Here is a 17,557-nt window from a genome sequence, read left to right as displayed (position 1 = left end):
CTCAGGATGAATAAATGCAACGCCTTTTGAAATGCATGCAGTACATGGTTTGCACTCAACAAAACGTTGCATTTTCTTTTCATGCCAAGCATTTTGCATGAATGCATTTCAATGCCAACGCACGTTTTACCTGCCAAGACTGAAGTACAATCTGTGCTGAACAGTGTGAAACAGAAACAGATATTATGAGAATCCATTGCCTCAACGGCATCTGTGTGAATTGCTCTGCATTGATAATTAACAGACCGTAAAGAGGTGAAATTGATGCTGTGAATGTAAAAAGGACAATCCAAAGTGTAATGTTGGAATTGATTTGGCAGATTTTGAGAAAGCTTTCAAATGTTTTGGGATAGTTGGTTCCATGGTGTAATGGTGAGCACTCTGGACTTTGAATCCAGCGATCCGAGTTCAAATCTCGGTGAAACCTGAATGTTTGTTGTCCCAACTGCTGAAAATTTGGACCAAGCATGTAGAAGGCTGCTGTTTGGCAGTTTTGTTGACTTTGTCATTGATGCTTGATCTGCAAGTTGAGTTTTCAAATCGTGTGTTCAACCGGCAGTTACCTGTTCCAATCAGCAGAGTAGAAATTAGTTTGCTGTTTCATGCTACCTTTGCCTGCACAATGTGTGCTGAGATTATCTGTGCAATATGCACTTCGCAAGAGGAATAAAAGCAACGCCTTTTGAAATGCATGCAGTACATGGTTTGCACTCAACAAAACGTTGCATTTTCTTTTCATGCCAAGCATTATGCATGAATGCATTGCAATGCCAATGCACGTTTTACCTGGCAAGACTGAAGTACAAGCTGTGATGAACAGTGTGAAACAGAAACAGCTATTTGAGAAGCCATTGCCTCAACGGCATCTGTGTGAATTGCTCTGCATCGATAATTAACAGAGCGTAAAGAGGTGAAACTGACGCTGTGAATGCAAAAAGGACAATCCAAAGTGTCATGTTGGAATTGATTTGGCAGATTTTGAGAAAGCTTTCAAATGTTTTGGCATAGTTGGTTCCATGGTGTAATGGTGAGCACTCTGGACTCTGAATCCAGCGAGCCGAGTTCAAATCTCGGTGGAACCTGAATGTTTGTTGTCCCAGCTGCTGAAAATTTGGACCAAGCATGCAGAAGGCTGCTGTTTGGCAGTTTTGTTGCCTTTGTCATTGATGCTTGATCTGCAAGTCGAGTTTTCAAATCGTGTGTTCAACCGGCAGTTACCTGTTCCAATCAGCAGAGTAGAAATTAGTTTGCTGTTTAATGCTGCCTTTGCCTGCACAATGTGTGCTGAGATTATCTGTGCAATATGCACTCCGCAGCATGAATAAACGCAATGCCTTTTGAAATGCATGGATTGCACTCAACAAAACGTTGCATTTTCTTTTCATGCCAAGCATTTTGCATGAATGCATTGCAATGCTAACACACGTTTTACCTGGCAAGACTGAAGTACAATCTGTGCTGAACAGTTTGAAACAGAAACAGCTATTTGAGAACCCATAGTCTCAACGGCATCTGTGTGAATTGCCCTGCATCGATAATTAACAGACCGTAAATAGGTGGAACTGACGCTGTGAATGCAAAAATATCAATCCAAAGTGTAATGTTGGAGTTGATTTTGTAGATTTTGAGGAATGTTTCAAATGGGCGACCGTAGTTGATTCCATGGTGAAATGGTGAGCACTCTGGACTCTAAACTCTAGCAATCCTCGTTCAAATCTCAGGGGAGCCTGAATGCTTGTTGTCCCAGCTGCTGGAAATTCAGGTCAAACAAGTAAAAAACTGCAGGTTTGCAGTTTTGTTGCCTTTGACATTGATGCTTGATCTGCAAGTCGAGTTTTCAAATCGTGTGTTCAACCGGCAGTTCCCTGTTCCAATCAGCAGAGGAAAAATTAGTTTGCTGTTTCATGCTGCATAATGTGTGCTGAGATTATCTGTGCAATATGCATTCCTCAGGATGAATAAATGCAACGCCTTTTGAAATGCATGCAGTACATGGTTTGCACTCAACAAAACGTTGCATTTTCTTTTCATGCCAAGCATTTTGCATGAATGCATTGCAATGCCAACGCACGTTTTACCTGCCAAGACTGAAGTACAATCTGTGCTGAACAGTGTGATACAGAAACAGATATTATGAGAATCCATTGCCTCAACGGCATCTGTGTGAATTGCTCTGCATTGATAATTAACAGACCGTAAAGAGGTGAAATTGATGCTGTGAATGTAAAAAGGACAATCCAAAGTGTAATGTTGGAATTGATTTGGCAGATTTTGAGAAAGCTTTCAAATGTTTTGGCATAGTTGGTTCCATGGTGTAATGGTGAGCACTCTGGACTTTGAATCCAGCGATCCGAGTTCAAATCTCGGTGAAACCTGAATGTTTGTTGTCCCAACTGCTGAAAATTTGGAACAAGCATGTAGAAGGTTGCTGTTTGGCAGTTTTGTTGACTTTGTCATTGATGCTTGATCTGCAAGTCGAGTTTTCAAATCGTGTGTTCAACCGGCAGTTACCTGTTCCAATCAGCAGAGTAGAAATTAGTTTGCTGTTTCATGCTACCTTTGCCTGCACAATGTGTGCTGAGATTATCTGTGCAATATGCACTTCGCAAGAGGAATAAAAGCAACGCCTTTTGAAATGCATGCAGTACATGGTTTGCACTCAACAAAACGTTGCATTTTCTTTTCATGCCAAGCATTATGCATGAATGCATTGCAATGCCAATGCACGTTTTACCTGGCAAGACTGAAGTACAAGCTGTGATGAACAGTGTGAAACAGAAACAGCTATTTGAGAAGCCATTGCCTCAACGGCATCTGTGTGAATTGCTCTGCATCGATAATTAACAGAGCGTAAAGAGGTGAAACTGACGCTGTGAATGCAAAAAGGACAATCCAAAGTGTAATGTTGGAATTGATTTGGCAGATTTTGAGAAAGCTTTCAAATGTTTTGGCATAGTTGGTTCCATGGTGTAATGGTGAGCACTCTGGACTCTGAATCCAGCGAGCCGAGTTTAAATCTCGGTGGAACCTGAATGTTTGTTGTCCCAGCTGCTGAAAATTTGGACCAAGCATGCAGAAGGCTGCTGTTTGGCAGTTTTGTTGCCTTTGTCATTGATGCTTGATCTGCAAGTCGAGTTTTCAAATCGTGTGTTCAACCGGCAGTTACCTGTTCCAATCAGCAGAGTAGAAATTAGTTTGCTGTTTAATGCTGCCTTTGCCTGCACAATGTGTGCTGAGATTATCTGTGCAATATGCACTCCGCAGCATGAATAAACGCAATGCCTTTTGAAATGCATGGATTGCACTCAACAAAACGTTGCATTTTCTTTTCATGCCAAGCATTTTGCATGAATGCATTGCAATGCTAACACACGTTTTACCTGGCAAGACTGAAGTACAATCTGTGCTGAACAGTTTGAAACAGAAACAGCTATTTGAGAACCCATAGCCTCAACGGCATCTGTGTGAATTGCTCTGCATCGATAATTAACAGACCGTAAATAGGTGGAACTGACGCTGTGAATGCAAAAATATCAATCCAAAGTGTAATGTTGGAGTTGATTTTGTAGATTTTGAGGAATGTTTCAAATGGGCGACCGTAGTTGATTCCATGGTGAAATGGTGAGCACTCTGGACTCTAAACTCTAGCAATCCTGGTTCAAATCTCAGGGGAGCCTGAATGCTTGTTGTCCCAGCTGCTGGAAATTCAGGTCAAACAAGTAAAAAACTGCAGGTTTGCAGTTTTGTTGCCTTTGACATTGATGCTTGATCTGCAAGTCGAGTTTTCAAATCGTGTGTTCAACCGGCAGTTCCCTGTTCCAATCAGCAGAGGAAAAATTAGTTTGCTGTTTCATGCTGCATAATGTGTGCTGAGATTATCTGTGCAATATGCATTCCTCAGGATGAATAAATGCAACGCCTTTTGAAATGCATGCAGTACATGGTTTGCACTCAACAAAACGTTGCATTTTCTTTTCATGCCAAGCATTTTGCATGAATGCATTGCAATGCCAACGCACGTTTTACCTGCCAAGACTGAAGTACAATCTGTGCTGAACAGTGTGATACAGAAACAGATATTATGAGAATCCATTGCCTCAACGGCATCTGTGTGAATTGCTCTGCATTGATAATTAACAGACCGTAAAGAGGTGAAATTGATGCTGTGAATGTAAAAAGGACAATCCAAAGTGTAATGTTGGAATTGATTTGGCAGATTTTGAGAAAGCTTTCAAATGTTTTGGCATAGTTGGTTCCATGGTGTAATGGTGAGCACTCTGGACTTTGAATCCAGCGATCCGAGTTCAAATCTCGGTGAAACCTGAATGTTTGTTGTCCCAACTGCTGAAAATTTGGAACAAGCATGTAGAAGGCTGCTGTTTGGCAGTTTTGTTGACTTTGTCATTGATGCTTGATCTGCAAGTCGAGTTTTCAAATCGTGTGTTCAACCGGCAGTTACCTGTTCCAATCAGCAGAGTAGAAATTAGTTTGCTGTTTCATGCTACCTTTGCCTGCACAATGTGTGCTGAGATTATCTGTGCAATATGCACTTCGCAAGAGGAATAAAAGCAACGCCTTTTGAAATGCATGCAGTACATGGTTTGCACTCAACAAAACGTTGCATTTTCTTTTCATGCCAAGCATTATGCATGAATGCATTGCAATGCTAACACACGTTTTACCTGGCAAGACTGAAGTACAATCTGTGCTGAACAGTTTGAAACAGAAACAGCTATTTGAGAACCCATAGCCTCAACGGCATCTGTGTGAATTGCTCTGCATCGATAATTAACAGACCGTAAATAGGTGGAACTGACGCTGTGAATGCAAAAATATCAATCCAAAGTGTAATGTTGGAGTTGATTTTGTAGATTTTGAGGAATGTTTCAAATGGGCGACCGTAGTTGATTCCATGGTGAAATGGTGAGCACTCTGGACTCTAAACTCTAGCAATCCTCGTGCAAATCTCAGGGGAGCCTGAATGCTTGTTGTCCCAGCTGCTGGAAATTCAGGTCAAACAAGTAAAAAACTGCAGGTTTGCAGTTTTGTTGCCTTTGACATTGATGCTTGATCTGCAAGTCGAGTTTTCAAATCGTGTGTTCAACCGGCAGTTCCCTGTTCCAATCAGCAGAGGAAAAATTAGTTTGCTGTTTCATGCTGCATAATGTGTGCTGAGATTATCTGTGCAATATGCATTCCTCAGGATGAATAAATGCAACGCCTTTTGAAATGCATGCAGTACATGGTTTGCACTCAACAAAACGTTGCATTTTCTTTTCATGCCAAGCATTTTGCATGAATGCATTTCAATGCCAACGCACGTTTTACCTGCCAAGACTGAAGTACAATCTGTGCTGAACAGTGTGAAACAGAAACAGATATTATGAGAATCCATTGCCTCAACGGCATCTGTGTGAATTGCTCTGCATTGATAATTAACAGACCGTAAAGAGGTGAAATTGATGCTGTGAATGTAAAAAGGACAATCCAAAGTGTAATGTTGGAATTGATTTGGCAGATTTTGAGAAAGCTTTCAAATGTTTTGGGATAGTTGGTTCCATGGTGTAATGGTGAGCACTCTGGACTTTGAATCCAGCGATCCGAGTTCAAATCTCGGTGAAACCTGAATGTTTGTTGTCCCAACTGCTGAAAATTTGGACCAAGCATGTAGAAGGCTGCTGTTTGGCAGTTTTGTTGACTTTGTCATTGATGCTTGATCTGCAAGTTGAGTTTTCAAATCGTGTGTTCAACCGGCAGTTACCTGTTCCAATCAGCAGAGTAGAAATTAGTTTGCTGTTTCATGCTACCTTTGCCTGCACAATGTGTGCTGAGATTATCTGTGCAATATGCACTTCGCAAGAGGAATAAAAGCAACGCCTTTTGAAATGCATGCAGTACATGGTTTGCACTCAACAAAACGTTGCATTTTCTTTTCATGCCAAGCATTATGCATGAATGCATTGCAATGCTAACACACGTTTTACCTGGCAAGACTGAAGTACAATCTGTGCTGAACAGTTTGAAACAGAAACAGCTATTTGAGAACCCATAGCCTCAACGGCATCTGTGTGAATTGCTCTGCATCGATAATTAACAGACCGTAAATAGGTGGAACTGACGCTGTGAATGCAAAAATATCAATCCAAAGTGTAATGTTGGAGTTGATTTTGTAGATTTTGAGGAATGTTTCAAATGGGCGACCGTAGTTGATTCCATGGTGAAATGGTGAGCACTCTGGACTCTAAACTCTAGCAATCCTCGTGCAAATCTCAGGGGAGCCTGAATGCTTGTTGTCCCAGCTGCTGGAAATTCAGGTCAAACAAGTAAAAAACTGCAGGTTTGCAGTTTTGTTGCCTTTGACATTGATGCTTGATCTGCAAGTCGAGTTTTCAAATCGTGTGTTCAACCGGCAGTTCCCTGTTCCAATCAGCAGAGGAAAAATTAGTTTGCTGTTTCATGCTGCATAATGTGTGCTGAGATTATCTGTGCAATATGCATTCCTCAGGATGAATAAATGCAACGCCTTTTGAAATGCATGCAGTACATGGTTTGCACTCAACAAAACGTTGCATTTTCTTTTCATGCCAAGCATTTTGCATGAATGCATTTCAATGCCAACGCACGTTTTACCTGCCAAGACTGAAGTACAATCTGTGCTGAACAGTGTGAAACAGAAACAGATATTATGAGAATCCATTGCCTCAACGGCATCTGTGTGAATTGCTCTGCATTGATAATTAACAGACCGTAAAGAGGTGAAATTGATGCTGTGAATGTAAAAAGGACAATCCAAAGTGTAATGTTGGAATTGATTTGGCAGATTTTGAGAAAGCTTTCAAATGTTTTGGGATAGTTGGTTCCATGGTGTAATGGTGAGCACTCTGGACTTTGAATCCAGCGATCCGAGTTCAAATCTCGGTGAAACCTGAATGTTTGTTGTCCCAACTGCTGAAAATTTGGACCAAGCATGTAGAAGGCTGCTGTTTGGCAGTTTTGTTGACTTTGTCATTGATGCTTGATCTGCAAGTTGAGTTTTCAAATCGTGTGTTCAACCGGCAGTTACCTGTTCCAATCAGCAGAGTAGAAATTAGTTTGCTGTTTCATGCTACCTTTGCCTGCACAATGTGTGCTGAGATTATCTGTGCAATATGCACTTCGCAAGAGGAATAAAAGCAACGCCTTTTGAAATGCATGCAGTACATGGTTTGCACTCAACAAAACGTTGCATTTTCTTTTCATGCCAAGCATTATGCATGAATGCATTGCAATGCCAATGCACGTTTTACCTGGCAAGACTGAAGTACAAGCTGTGATGAACAGTGTGAAACAGAAACAGCTATTTGAGAAGCCATTGCCTCAACGGCATCTGTGTGAATTGCTCTGCATCGATAATTAACAGAGCGTAAAGAGGTGAAACTGACGCTGTGAATGCAAAAAGGACAATCCAAAGTGTCATGTTGGAATTGATTTGGCAGATTTTGAGAAAGCTTTCAAATGTTTTGGCATAGTTGGTTCCATGGTGTAATGGTGAGCACTCTGGACTCTGAATCCAGCGAGCCGAGTTCAAATCTCGGTGGAACCTGAATGTTTGTTGTCCCAGCTGCTGAAAATTTGGACCAAGCATGCAGAAGGCTGCTGTTTGGCAGTTTTGTTGCCTTTGTCATTGATGCTTGATCTGCAAGTCGAGTTTTCAAATCGTGTGTTCAACCGGCAGTTACCTGTTCCAATCAGCAGAGTAGAAATTAGTTTGCTGTTTAATGCTGCCTTTGCCTGCACAATGTGTGCTGAGATTATCTGTGCAATATGCACTCCGCAGCATGAATAAACGCAATGCCTTTTGAAATGCATGGATTGCACTCAACAAAACGTTGCATTTTCTTTTCATGCCAAGCATTTTGCATGAATGCATTGCAATGCTAACACACGTTTTACCTGGCAAGACTGAAGTACAATCTGTGCTGAACAGTTTGAAACAGAAACAGCTATTTGAGAACCCATAGTCTCAACGGCATCTGTGTGAATTGCCCTGCATCGATAATTAACAGACCGTAAATAGGTGGAACTGACGCTGTGAATGCAAAAATATCAATCCAAAGTGTAATGTTGGAGTTGATTTTGTAGATTTTGAGGAATGTTTCAAATGGGCGACCGTAGTTGATTCCATGGTGAAATGGTGAGCACTCTGGACTCTAAACTCTAGCAATCCTCGTTCAAATCTCAGGGGAGCCTGAATGCTTGTTGTCCCAGCTGCTGGAAATTCAGGTCAAACAAGTAAAAAACTGCAGGTTTGCAGTTTTGTTGCCTTTGACATTGATGCTTGATCTGCAAGTCGAGTTTTCAAATCGTGTGTTCAACCGGCAGTTCCCTGTTCCAATCAGCAGAGGAAAAATTAGTTTGCTGTTTCATGCTGCATAATGTGTGCTGAGATTATCTGTGCAATATGCATTCCTCAGGATGAATAAATGCAACGCCTTTTGAAATGCATGCAGTACATGGTTTGCACTCAACAAAACGTTGCATTTTCTTTTCATGCCAAGCATTTTGCATGAATGCATTGCAATGCCAACGCACGTTTTACCTGCCAAGACTGAAGTACAATCTGTGCTGAACAGTGTGATACAGAAACAGATATTATGAGAATCCATTGCCTCAACGGCATCTGTGTGAATTGCTCTGCATTGATAATTAACAGACCGTAAAGAGGTGAAATTGATGCTGTGAATGTAAAAAGGACAATCCAAAGTGTAATGTTGGAATTGATTTGGCAGATTTTGAGAAAGCTTTCAAATGTTTTGGCATAGTTGGTTCCATGGTGTAATGGTGAGCACTCTGGACTTTGAATCCAGCGATCCGAGTTCAAATCTCGGTGAAACCTGAATGTTTGTTGTCCCAACTGCTGAAAATTTGGAACAAGCATGTAGAAGGTTGCTGTTTGGCAGTTTTGTTGACTTTGTCATTGATGCTTGATCTGCAAGTCGAGTTTTCAAATCGTGTGTTCAACCGGCAGTTACCTGTTCCAATCAGCAGAGTAGAAATTAGTTTGCTGTTTCATGCTACCTTTGCCTGCACAATGTGTGCTGAGATTATCTGTGCAATATGCACTTCGCAAGAGGAATAAAAGCAACGCCTTTTGAAATGCATGCAGTACATGGTTTGCACTCAACAAAACGTTGCATTTTCTTTTCATGCCAAGCATTATGCATGAATGCATTGCAATGCCAATGCACGTTTTACCTGGCAAGACTGAAGTACAAGCTGTGATGAACAGTGTGAAACAGAAACAGCTATTTGAGAAGCCATTGCCTCAACGGCATCTGTGTGAATTGCTCTGCATCGATAATTAACAGAGCGTAAAGAGGTGAAACTGACGCTGTGAATGCAAAAAGGACAATCCAAAGTGTAATGTTGGAATTGATTTGGCAGATTTTGAGAAAGCTTTCAAATGTTTTGGCATAGTTGGTTCCATGGTGTAATGGTGAGCACTCTGGACTCTGAATCCAGCGAGCCGAGTTTAAATCTCGGTGGAACCTGAATGTTTGTTGTCCCAGCTGCTGAAAATTTGGACCAAGCATGCAGAAGGCTGCTGTTTGGCAGTTTTGTTGCCTTTGTCATTGATGCTTGATCTGCAAGTCGAGTTTTCAAATCGTGTGTTCAACCGGCAGTTACCTGTTCCAATCAGCAGAGTAGAAATTAGTTTGCTGTTTAATGCTGCCTTTGCCTGCACAATGTGTGCTGAGATTATCTGTGCAATATGCACTCCGCAGCATGAATAAACGCAATGCCTTTTGAAATGCATGGATTGCACTCAACAAAACGTTGCATTTTCTTTTCATGCCAAGCATTTTGCATGAATGCATTGCAATGCTAACACACGTTTTACCTGGCAAGACTGAAGTACAATCTGTGCTGAACAGTTTGAAACAGAAACAGCTATTTGAGAACCCATAGCCTCAACGGCATCTGTGTGAATTGCTCTGCATCGATAATTAACAGACCGTAAATAGGTGGAACTGACGCTGTGAATGCAAAAATATCAATCCAAAGTGTAATGTTGGAGTTGATTTTGTAGATTTTGAGGAATGTTTCAAATGGGCGACCGTAGTTGATTCCATGGTGAAATGGTGAGCACTCTGGACTCTAAACTCTAGCAATCCTCGTTCAAATCTCAGGGGAGCCTGAATGCTTGTTGTCCCAGCTGCTGGAAATTCAGGTCAAACAAGTAAAAAACTGCAGGTTTGCAGTTTTGTTGCCTTTGACATTGATGCTTGATCTGCAAGTCGAGTTTTCAAATCGTGTGTTCAACCGGCAGTTCCCTGTTCCAATCAGCAGAGGAAAAATTAGTTTGCTGTTTCATGCTGCATAATGTGTGCTGAGATTATCTGTGCAATATGCATTCCTCAGGATGAATAAATGCAACGCCTTTTGAAATGCATGCAGTACATGGTTTGCACTCAACAAAACGTTGCATTTTCTTTTCATGCCAAGCATTTTGCATGAATGCATTGCAATGCCAACGCACGTTTTACCTGCCAAGACTGAAGTACAATCTGTGCTGAACAGTGTGATACAGAAACAGATATTATGAGAATCCATTGCCTCAACGGCATCTGTGTGAATTGCTCTGCATTGATAATTAACAGACCGTAAAGAGGTGAAATTGATGCTGTGAATGTAAAAAGGACAATCCAAAGTGTAATGTTGGAATTGATTTGGCAGATTTTGAGAAAGCTTTCAAATGTTTTGGCATAGTTGGTTCCATGGTGTAATGGTGAGCACTCTGGACTCTGAATCCAGCGAGCCGAGTTCAAATCTCGGTGGAACCTGAATGTTTGTTGTCCCAGCTGCTGAAAATTTGGACCAAGCATGCAGAAGGCTGCTGTTTGGCAGTTTTGTTGCCTTTGTCATTGATGCTTGATCTGCAAGTCGAGTTTTCAAATCGTGTGTTCAACCGGCAGTTACCTGTTCCAATCAGCAGAGTAGAAATTAGTTTGCTGTTTCATGCTACCTTTGCCTGCACAATGTGTGCTGAGATTATCTGTGCAATATGCACTTCGCAAGAGGAATAAAAGCAACGCCTTTTGAAATGCATGCAGTACATGGTTTGCACTCAACAAAACGTTGCATTTTCTTTTCATGCCAAGCATTATGCATGAATGCATTGCAATGCCAATGCACGTTTTACCTGGCAAGACTGAAGTACAAGCTGTGATGAACAGTGTGAAACAGAAACAGCTATTTGAGAAGCCATTGCCTCAACGGCATCTGTGTGAATTGCTCTGCATCGATAATTAACAGAGCGTAAAGAGGTGAAACTGACGCTGTGAATGCAAAAAGGACAATCCAAAGTGTAATGTTGGAATTGATTTGGCAGATTTTGAGAAAGCTTTCAAATATTTTGGCATAGTTGGTTCCATGGTGTAATGGTGAGCACTCTGGACTCTGAATCCAGCGAGCCGAGTTCAAATCTCGGTGGAACCTGAATGTTTGTTGTCCCAGCTGCTGAAAATTTGGACCAAGCATGCAGAAGGCTGCTGTTTGGCAGTTTTGTTGCCTTTGTCATTGATGCTTGATCTGCAAGTCGAGTTTTCAAATCGTGTGTTCAACCGGCAGTTACCTGTTCCAATCAGCAGAGTAGAAATTAGTTTGCTGTTTAATGCTGCCTTTGCCTGCACAATGTGTGCTGAGATTATCTGTGCAATATGCACTCCGCAGCATGAATAAACGCAATGCCTTTTGAAATGCATGGATTGCACTCAACAAAACGTTGCATTTTCTTTTAATGCCAAGCATTTTGCATGAATGCATTGCAATGCTAACACACGTTTTACCTGGCAAGACTGAAGTACAATCTGTGCTGAACAGTTTGAAACAGAAACAGCTATTTGAGAACCCATAGCCTCAACGGCATCTGTGTGAATTGCTCTGCATCGATAATTAACAGACCGTAAATAGGTGGAACTGACGCTGTGAATGCAAAAATATCAATCCAAAGTGTAATGTTGGAGTTGATTTTGTAGATTTTGAGGAATGTTTCAAATGGGCGACCGTAGTTGATTCCATGGTGAAATGGTGAGCACTCTGGACTCTAAACTCTAGCAATCCTGGTTCAAATCTCAGGGGAGCCTGAATGCTTGTTGTCCCAGCTGCTGGAAATTCAGGTCAAACAAGTAAAAAACTGCAGGTTTGCAGTTTTGTTGCCTTTGACATTGATGCTTGATCTGCAAGTCGAGTTTTCAAATCGTGTGTTCAACCGGCAGTTCCCTGTTCCAATCAGCAGAGGAAAAATTAGTTTGCTGTTTCATGCTGCATAATGTGTGCTGAGATTATCTGTGCAATATGCATTCCTCAGGATGAATAAATGCAACGCCTTTTGAAATGCATGCAGTACATGGTTTGCACTCAACAAAACGTTGCATTTTCTTTTCATGCCAAGCATTTTGCATGAATGCATTGCAATGCCAACGCACGTTTTACCTGCCAAGACTGAAGTACAATCTGTGCTGAACAGTGTGATACAGAAACAGATATTATGAGAATCCATTGCCTCAACGGCATCTGTGTGAATTGCTCTGCATTGATAATTAACAGACCGTAAAGAGGTGAAATTGATGCTGTGAATGTAAAAAGGACAATCCAAAGTGTAATGTTGGAATTGATTTGGCAGATTTTGAGAAAGCTTTCAAATGTTTTGGCATAGTTGGTTCCATGGTGTAATGGTGAGCACTCTGGACTTTGAATCCAGCGATCCGAGTTCAAATTTCGGTGAAACCTGAATGTTTGTTGTCCCAACTGCTGTAAATTTGGAACAAGCATGTAGAAGGCTGCTGTTTGGCAGTTTTGTTGACTTTGTCATTGATGCTTGATCTGCAAGTCGAGTTTTCAAATCGTGTGTTCAACCGGCAGTTACCTGTTCCAATCAGCAGAGTAGAAATTAGTTTGCTGTTTCATGCTACCTTTGCCTGCACAATGTGTGCTGAGATTATCTGTGCAATATGCACTTCGCAAGAGGAATAAAAGCAACGCCTTTTGAAATGCATGCAGTACATGGTTTGCACTCAACAAAACGTTGCATTTTCTTTTCATGCCAAGCATTATGCATGAATGCATTGCAATGCCAATGCACGTTTTACCTGGCAAGACTGAAGTACAAGCTGTGATGAACAGTGTGAAACAGAAACAGCTATTTGAGAAGCCATTGCCTCAACGGCATCTGTGTGAATTGCTCTGCATCGATAATTAACAGAGCGTAAAGAGGTGAAACTGACGCTGTGAATGCAAAAAGGACAATCCAAAGTGTAATGTTGGAATTGATTTGGCAGATTTTGAGAAAGCTTTCAAATGTTTTGGCATAGTTGGTTCCATGGTGTAATGGTGAGCACTCTGGACTCTGAATCCAGCGAGCCGAGTTCAAATTTTGGTGGAACCTGAATGTTTGTTGTCCCAGCTGCTGAAAATTTGGACCAAGCATGCAGAAGGCTGCTGTTTGGCAGTTTTGTTGCCTTTGTCATTGATGCTTGATCTGCAAGTCGAGTTTTCAAATCGTGTGTTCAACCGGCAGTTACCTGTTCCAATCAGCAGAGTAGAAATTAGTTTGCTGTTTAATGCTGCCTTTGCCTGCACAATGTGTGCTGAGATTATCTGTGCAATATGCACTCCGCAGCATGAATAAACGCAATGCCTTTTGAAATGCATGGATTGCACTCAACAAAACGTTGCATTTTCTTTTCATGCCAAGCATTTTGCATGAATGCATTGCAATGCTAACACACGTTTTACCTGGCAAGACTGAAGTACAATCTGTGCTGAACAGTTTGAAACAGAAACAGCTATTTGAGAACCCATAGCCTCAACGGCATCTGTGTGAATTGCTCTGCATCGAAATTAACAGACCGTAAATAGGTGGAACTGACGCTGTGAATGCAAAAATATCAATCCAAAGTGTAATGTTGGAGTTGATTTTGTAGATTTTGAGGAATGTTTCAAATGGGCGACCCTAGTTGATTCCATGGTGAAATGGTGAGCACTCTGGACTCTAAACTCTCGCAATCCTCGTTCAAATCTCAGGGGAGCCTGAATGCTTGTTGTCCCAGCTGCTGGAAATTCAGGTCAAACAAGTAAAAAACTGCAGGTTTGCAGTTTTGTTGCCTTTGACATTGATGCTTGATCTGCAAGTCGAGTTTTCAAATCGTGTGTTCAACCGGCAGTTCCCTGTTCCAATCAGCAGAGGAAAAATTAGTTTGCTGTTTCATGCTGCATAATGTGTGCTGAGATTATCTGTGCAATATGCATTCCTCAGGATGAATAAATGCAACGCCTTTTGAAATGCATGCAGTACATGGTTTGCACTCAACAAAACGTTGCATTTTCTTTTCATGCCAAGCATTTTGCATGAATGCATTTCAATGCCAACGCACGTTTTACCTGCCAAGACTGAAGTACAATCTGTGCTGAACAGTGTGAAACAGAAACAGATATTATGAGAATCCATTGCCTCAACGGCATCTGTGTGAATTGCTCTGCATTGATAATTAACAGACCGTAAAGAGGTGAAATTGATGCTGTGAATGTAAAAAGGACAATCCAAAGTGTAATGTTGGAATTGATTTGGCAGATTTTGAGAAAGCTTTCAAATGTTTTGGCATAGTTGGTTCCATGGTGTAATGGTGAGCACTCTGGACTTTAAATCCAGCGATCCGAGTTCAAATCTCGGTGAAACCTGAATGTTTGTTGTCCCAACTGCTGAAAATTTGGACCAAGCATGTCGAAGGCTGCTGTTTGGCAGTTTTGTTGACTTTGTCATTGATGCTTGATCTGCAAGTCGAGTTTTCAAATCGTGTGTTCAACCGGCAGTTACCTGTTCCAATCAGCAGAGTAGAAATTAGTTTGCTGTTTCATGCTACCTTTGCCTGCACAATGTGTGCTGAGATTATCTGTGCAATATGCACTTCGCAAGAGGAATAAAAGCAACGCCTTTTGAAATGCATGCAGTACATGGTTTGCACTCAACAAAACGTTGCATTTTCTTTTCATGCCAAGCATTATGCATGAATGCATTGCAATGCCAATGCACGTTTTACCTGGCAAGACTGAAGTACAAGCTGTGATGAACAGTGTGAAACAGAAACAGCTATTTGAGAAGCCATTGCCTCAACGGCATCTGTGTGAATTGCTCTGCATCGATAATTAACAGAGCGTAAAGAGGTGAAACTGACGCTGTGAATGCAAAAAGGACAATCCAAAGTGTCATGTTGGAATTGATTTGGCAGATTTTGAGAAAGCTTTCAAATGTTTTGGCATAGTTGGTTCCATGGTGTAATGGTGAGCACTCTGGACTCTGAATCCAGCGAGCCGAGTTCAAATCTCGGTGGAACCTGAATGTTTGTTGTCCCAGCTGCTGAAAATTTGGACCAAGCATGCAGAAGGCTGCTGTTTGGCAGTTTTGTTGCCTTTGTCATTGATGCTTGATCTGCAAGTCGAGTTTTCAAATCGTGTGTTCAACCGGCAGTTACCTGTTCCAATCAGCAGAGTAGAAATTAGTTTGCTGTTTAATGCTGCCTTTGCCTGCACAATGTGTGCTGAGATTATCTGTGCAATATGCACTCCGCAGCATGAATAAACGCAATGCCTTTTGAAATGCATGGATTGCACTCAACAAAACGTTGCATTTTCTTTTCATGCCAAGCATTTTGCATGAATGCATTGCAATGCTAACACACGTTTTACCTGGCAAGACTGAAGTACAATCTGTGCTGAACAGTTTGAAACAGAAACAGCTATTTGAGAACCCATAGCCTCAACGGCATCTGTGTGAATTGCTCTGCATCGATAATTAACAGACCGTAAATAGGTGAAACTGACGCTGTGAATGCAAAAATATCAATCCAAAGTGTAATGTTGGAGTTGATTTTGTACATTTTGAGGAATGTTTCAAATGGACGACCGTAGTTGATTCCATGGTGAAATGGTGATCACTCTGGACTCTAAACTCTAGCAATCCTCGTTCAAATCTCAGGGGAGCCTGAATGTTTGTTGTCCCAGCTGCTGAAAATTCAGGTCAAACAAGTAAAAAACTGCAGGTTTGCAGTTTTGTTGCCTTTGACATTGATGCTTGATCTGCAAGTCGAGTTTTCAAATCGTGTGTTCAACCGGCAGTTCCCTGTTCCAATCAGCAGAGGAAAAATTAGTTTGCTGTTTCATGCTGCATAATGTGTGCTGAGATTATCTGTGCAATATGCATTCCTCAGGATGAATAAATGCAACGCCTTTTGAAATGCATGCAGTACATGGTTTGCACTCAACAAAACGTTGCATTTTCTTTTCATGCCAAGCATTTTGCATGAATGCATTGCAATGCCAACGCACGTTTTACCTGCCAAGACTGAAGTACAATCTGTGCTGAACAGTGTGAAACAGAAACAGATATTATGAGAATCCATTGCCTCAACGGCATCTGTGTGAATTGCTCTGCATTGATAATTAACAGACCGTAAAGAGGTGAAATTGATGCTGTGAATGTAAAAAGGACAATCCAAAGTGTAATGTTGGAATTGATTTGGCAGATTTTGAGAAAGCTTTCAAATGCTTTGGCATAGTTGGTTCCATGGTGTAATGGTGAGCACTCTGGACTTTGAATCCAGCGATCCGAGTTCAAATCTCGGTGGAACCTGAATGTTTGTTGTCCCAACTGCTGAAAATTTGGAACAAGCATGTAGAAGGCTGCTATTTGGCAGTTTTGTTGACTTTGTCATTGATGCTTGATCTGCAAGTCGAGTTTACAAATCGTGTGTTCAACCGACAGTTACCTGTTCCAATCAGCAGAGTAGAAATTAGTTTGCTGTTTCATGCTACCTTTGCCTGCACAATGTGTGCTGAGATTATCTGTGCAATATGCACTTCGCAAGAGGAATAAAAGCAACGCCTTTTGAAATGCACGCAGAGCATGGATTGCACTCAACAAAAAGTTGCATTTTCTTTTCATGCCAAGCATTTTCCATGAATGCATAGCAATGCCAACGCACATTTACCTGGCAAGACTGAAGTACACGCTGTGATGAACAGTGTGAAACAGAAACAGCTATTTGAGAAGCCATTGCCTCAACGGCATCTGTGTGAATTGCTCTGCATCGATAATTAACAGAGCGTAAAGAGGTGAAACTGACGCTGTGAATGCAAAAAGGACAATCCAAAGTGTAATGTTGGAATTGATTTGGCAGATTTTGAGAAAGCTTTCAAATGTTTTGGCATAGTTGGTTCCATGGTGTAATGGTGAGCACTCTGAACTCTGAGTCCAGCGATCTGAGTTCAAATCTCGGTGGAACCTGAATGTTTGTTGTCCCAGCTGCTGAAAATTTGGACCAAGCATGTAGAAGGCTGCTGTTTGGCAGTTTTGTTGCCTTTGTCATTGATGCTTGATCTGCAAGTCGAGTTTTCAAATCGTGTGTTCAACCGGCAGTTACCTGTTCCAATCAGCAGAGTAGAAATTAGTTTGCTGTTTAATGCTGCCTTTGCCTGCACAATGTGTGCTGAGATTATCTGTGCAATATGCACTCCGCAGCAT

At 41.4% G+C, this 17,557-nt stretch overlaps 15 non-coding genes across 15 annotated transcripts; all 15 read left to right on the top strand.

The window, feature by feature from the left end:
• Positions 1–355: 355 nt before the first annotated feature.
• trnaq-uug (transfer RNA glutamine (anticodon UUG)) lies at positions 356–427 on the top strand. The gene has a single exon. It is a non-coding gene; the product is annotated as a tRNA-Gln (tRNA).
• Positions 428–1,010: 583 nt separating this feature from the next.
• On the top strand, positions 1,011–1,082 carry trnaq-cug (transfer RNA glutamine (anticodon CUG)). Its single transcript has one exon. It is a non-coding gene; the product is annotated as a tRNA-Gln (tRNA).
• A 1,221-nt stretch (positions 1,083–2,303) lies between these two features.
• trnaq-uug (transfer RNA glutamine (anticodon UUG)) lies at positions 2,304–2,375 on the top strand. Its single transcript has one exon. It is a non-coding gene; the product is annotated as a tRNA-Gln (tRNA).
• Positions 2,376–2,958: 583 nt separating this feature from the next.
• On the top strand, positions 2,959–3,030 carry trnaq-cug (transfer RNA glutamine (anticodon CUG)). Its single transcript has one exon. It is a non-coding gene; the product is annotated as a tRNA-Gln (tRNA).
• Positions 3,031–4,251: 1,221 nt separating this feature from the next.
• Positions 4,252–4,323, top strand: trnaq-uug (transfer RNA glutamine (anticodon UUG)). Its single transcript has one exon. It is a non-coding gene; the product is annotated as a tRNA-Gln (tRNA).
• A 1,230-nt stretch (positions 4,324–5,553) lies between these two features.
• Positions 5,554–5,625, top strand: trnaq-uug (transfer RNA glutamine (anticodon UUG)). The gene has a single exon. It is a non-coding gene; the product is annotated as a tRNA-Gln (tRNA).
• Positions 5,626–6,855: 1,230 nt separating this feature from the next.
• On the top strand, positions 6,856–6,927 carry trnaq-uug (transfer RNA glutamine (anticodon UUG)). Its single transcript has one exon. It is a non-coding gene; the product is annotated as a tRNA-Gln (tRNA).
• Positions 6,928–7,510: 583 nt separating this feature from the next.
• On the top strand, positions 7,511–7,582 carry trnaq-cug (transfer RNA glutamine (anticodon CUG)). The gene has a single exon. It is a non-coding gene; the product is annotated as a tRNA-Gln (tRNA).
• A 1,221-nt stretch (positions 7,583–8,803) lies between these two features.
• trnaq-uug (transfer RNA glutamine (anticodon UUG)) lies at positions 8,804–8,875 on the top strand. The gene has a single exon. It is a non-coding gene; the product is annotated as a tRNA-Gln (tRNA).
• Positions 8,876–9,458: 583 nt separating this feature from the next.
• Positions 9,459–9,530, top strand: trnaq-cug (transfer RNA glutamine (anticodon CUG)). The gene has a single exon. It is a non-coding gene; the product is annotated as a tRNA-Gln (tRNA).
• Positions 9,531–10,751: 1,221 nt separating this feature from the next.
• trnaq-cug (transfer RNA glutamine (anticodon CUG)) lies at positions 10,752–10,823 on the top strand. The gene has a single exon. It is a non-coding gene; the product is annotated as a tRNA-Gln (tRNA).
• Positions 10,824–11,406: 583 nt separating this feature from the next.
• Positions 11,407–11,478, top strand: trnaq-cug (transfer RNA glutamine (anticodon CUG)). Its single transcript has one exon. It is a non-coding gene; the product is annotated as a tRNA-Gln (tRNA).
• A 1,221-nt stretch (positions 11,479–12,699) lies between these two features.
• Positions 12,700–12,771, top strand: trnaq-uug (transfer RNA glutamine (anticodon UUG)). The gene has a single exon. It is a non-coding gene; the product is annotated as a tRNA-Gln (tRNA).
• Positions 12,772–15,301: 2,530 nt separating this feature from the next.
• trnaq-cug (transfer RNA glutamine (anticodon CUG)) lies at positions 15,302–15,373 on the top strand. Its single transcript has one exon. It is a non-coding gene; the product is annotated as a tRNA-Gln (tRNA).
• Positions 15,374–16,594: 1,221 nt separating this feature from the next.
• Positions 16,595–16,666, top strand: trnaq-uug (transfer RNA glutamine (anticodon UUG)). The gene has a single exon. It is a non-coding gene; the product is annotated as a tRNA-Gln (tRNA).
• The last annotated feature ends 891 nt before the right edge of the window (positions 16,667–17,557 follow it).

This window comes from Pristiophorus japonicus, unplaced genomic scaffold (genome assembly GCF_044704955.1).
Source record: "Pristiophorus japonicus isolate sPriJap1 unplaced genomic scaffold, sPriJap1.hap1 HAP1_SCAFFOLD_99, whole genome shotgun sequence".
NCBI classification, from domain to species: Eukaryota; Metazoa; Chordata; class Chondrichthyes; family Pristiophoridae; genus Pristiophorus; species Pristiophorus japonicus.
The sequence above is the reverse complement of the archived record's forward strand: the minus strand, read 5'-3'. Positions and strand labels throughout refer to the sequence as shown.